The sequence below is a fragment of the Miscanthus floridulus genome, chromosome 1, assembly GCF_019320115.1.
Source record: "Miscanthus floridulus cultivar M001 chromosome 1, ASM1932011v1, whole genome shotgun sequence".
Lineage (NCBI taxonomy): Eukaryota > Viridiplantae > Streptophyta > Magnoliopsida > Poales > Poaceae > Miscanthus > Miscanthus floridulus.
In genome coordinates, this window is record NC_089580.1 from 120,264,693 (window position 1) to 120,267,908 (window position 3,216).

At 49.1% G+C, this 3,216-nt stretch overlaps 1 non-coding gene and 1 pseudogene across 1 annotated transcript; both read right to left on the reverse strand.

Moving 5' to 3' along the window:
* Positions 1–630: 630 nt before the first annotated feature.
* TRNAM-CAU (transfer RNA methionine (anticodon CAU)) lies at positions 631–719 on the reverse strand. Its single transcript is given in 2 exon segments — positions 631–666; positions 682–719. It is a non-coding gene; the product is annotated as a tRNA-Met (tRNA).
* A 753-nt stretch (positions 720–1,472) lies between these two features.
* On the reverse strand, positions 1,473–2,653 carry LOC136492093 (mitochondrial carnitine/acylcarnitine carrier-like protein; annotated as a pseudogene).
* Between the last annotated feature and the right edge of the window lie 563 nt (positions 2,654–3,216).

Consider the following 3,216-nt stretch of genomic DNA (forward strand, 5'->3'; position numbering starts at 1 on the left):
CATGTGCTAATGACGGATTCTGTAATTTGTTTTTTTATTAGTATCCAAACATCCCATACAACACCTTCATGTGACACCCGATGTGACACCTCAAAACTTTACATTTGGAACTAAACAAGGCCTAATAATCAAAGCAAGAAAAGAGTGTCCTCTGCTATGCGCCTCAGCCCATAGCTCAGCTGGCCAGGATACAATCATGTCAAGCACAACTAATGAGAATAATATTATTTTTCTCACAGTCCAACAGATAGTGATCACCAAATCACATAAAGCCAGGGGCAAAAAACATAAAAAAAACTTCAGGGTTAAAAGTTGGTTGCCTGACAGATAGTGATCAGCAAATGACATCAAGTCAGGTGCAAAAAAAAAACATAAAACTTCACCCGTTCACTTCGCTGAAAAAAGTAAAAACACTGTTTCAGCTAATTTATTGTGAGAGAAAAATACTATTCTTATTTAAAAAAATAAGCTAAAAAATATGAATTATAAGACAAGCCAAGAGGACCTTCGGGGTCGAGAGTTGCCTGACGGAGAACTAAAAATTGGGGTGGTCACCAAATCACATCAAGTCAGGGGCAAAAAAAACCATAAAACTTCATGTCAAGAGTTGCCTGAAGGAGAGCAAAAAATTGGGGTGAGAGAGGCTCGAACTCTCGACCTCAGGATCACTCATCAATTAGCTATGAGACCTACGCGCTAGCCAACTGCGCCACCACCCCGTTGGTGTTATGCTAGGCTGAGGGTTTTCTAAAGATTTTAGATACCATGACGACGGCGGACTAAAATTGACAGCAATTTCTGAGACAACAGCAATGAAGTCAGCATCACAAATTTAACAACAGTTGATGTTGCAGGACAGACGCACGCTGTTCACTGTCACCGCAAACTCTAGCGCGGCACGCGAGCATCAGCCGCGTCTTAGAGCAAGACTAATAATATAGTTCGCTCCTGACTATATGTAAACTTGTCACTTATGTAATAATTAGTTCATCTATGAACTACTTATTCCTCTCACATAATTTATTGGTTCTGGCGAAGATTATATAGTGAAGTTATTTATGTTAGGAGCTATGTACTAAAAGTTAGTATTATTAAAAGAGTTACCTATGATTTAGTAAATAGCTCGGGCTGTTGAGAGTGTCGTTTATTATACCTCCTCTTATCAGATCCATCAAATTCAAGGCAAGCTTTATTATCAGCCTCACGAATCTCATGTCCATGGCGCCAAAAGAGAGCGAGCGAGCGCAAAGCCCCTCATAGAGAAATTTTATTTCACAGGTAATTAGGGGTGTTTGGATAGAATAAACTAAACTTTAGTCCATAGTTTAGATGCCAAATAGAAGATCTAAACATGAACTAATTACGGTCTAACATAAACTAATTAATAGAGGTTAACTGATGAGTAGAACTTATTAGAAAAAAGAAATTTTAATTAATTCGTATTTAGTCTGTTATCTATTGACGGATTAAACTTTAGTCCGGTGACCTAAACATGCCTTACACTGTCGACATCAGACTATGGCCATGGTTGTCGTCACGACAATGTTGACATCAGACCAGTTGTCGTCATGACATGAATGAATCAGCAGAAGCGGGAAAGAAAAATCAGAACGGCACGTTCAAGCAAAGCGAGGACGTACGACGCCACATCATCACCCTAGCGCGGACCTGGTCAACTCGTACGCCAAGAAGCAGGCGCCGTTGGCCGGCACGCTGCGCGCCATGGCGGGGCCGAACCCCTTGTACAGGCCCTTCACGCCGTCGGCGGCGAGGATCTTCCGGAAGGCGTCCATGGAGCCCGAGTACTTGGGGTTCTTGTAGTCGTCCACCTGGATCACGCTCTTGACGACGTCGGTCGGGTACACGGAGCCCCAGAAGGAGGCGCCGGCGAGCCCGGCCGCCAAGATCAGCGACCCACGGCCGAGCTGCGACGTGTCCTGCCCGCCGGCGAGGACCTGCTTGGTCGCCTCGTACACGCCGAACATGACGGCGTTGCCGGGGACCTCGCGCGCCAGCGTCGGGAAGAGGCCCTTGAACAGCCCGCGCGTGCCGCCTTCCGATTTGAGCACCTGCTTCGCCACATCGATCGGGCCGCCGTATTTCACTGCCGCGGTCATGGTGGCCGCTGCGACGCCTCCTGCGCCGGCGGCAGCGGCCGCAGGAGCAGCAGTGGCCAAGACGCTCTGGGCTTGCAACCTGACATGGGATCAAGGACCAGTGCTCTGCAAAGGGTGTTCAGAAGGAAACAAGCAGCAGCAGGGTGTGACAAGCAACTGACCTGCACTTGATGAGCTCGGTGGGGCACGCCAGGAACGAGACGGCGACTCCCGCGCCAGCGCCGGCAACGACCTGCTGGCCGATGGTGAGCGGCGCGCCTGGCTCGGAGCGCAGCACGGCCTCCATCTGTCCCCTGACGGTGAAGAGGACGGCGTTGAAGGCCGCCACAGTGGCGAGAGGCGCGCCCATGCCCTTGTACAGGCCGCGGGGCCCCTCGGCCGCCAGCGTCTGCCGGACGGCGTCGGCGGCGCCGGCGTAGCGGGGCGGCTGGCCAGGCGGCAGCGTGGGCTGGTTCTGTATCGAACGGGTGGCCCACCACCAGCTGCGCCGCGCCGCTCACCGTGCCGGCCGTCAGGTCCTTGCCCACGTCACCCATCTGCCCCGTGCACACGCACGCTTGCAAACTTCATTTGGGTGCTGTGCTGTCTGCCAAACTAAAAACACTCTACATCAACACCTTATTCTTGTTTCGTGCTCTTATTTGTATTATTCAGAAAACACATGACACATTCGAATAATTGTAGAAGGTCACATTCACTCACAGCTGCTTCTAGAAGCACATAAACATTTTGTGATCAGGAGAGACGCTCAGCCCGTTCGCTCGGTCGTAAACGATCGTGGATTATAAGTCAGAACAGTATTTTTCTCTCACACCAAACCAGTCAGCAGTAATAATCTACGATCGTTTCAGCCGAAGCAAACAGGCTGGCTATCTGTTCCTCTGTCTCCTTTTGCCTGAACCTAGTACTAACAGATGCTGAACTTTATACGGACGGGAATGCAGAGAGATCAGACATCAGAGCAGAAATACTTCGCCGTTTGCAGTCACCTCGTTTTTTTTAGAAAATGAACAGTCACCTAGTGAGAATTCATATGAATTTTTAGATAAATGAAACTCTTTTTGCCCTTTTGCATCATCCAGTGCATACAGTCTCTGGT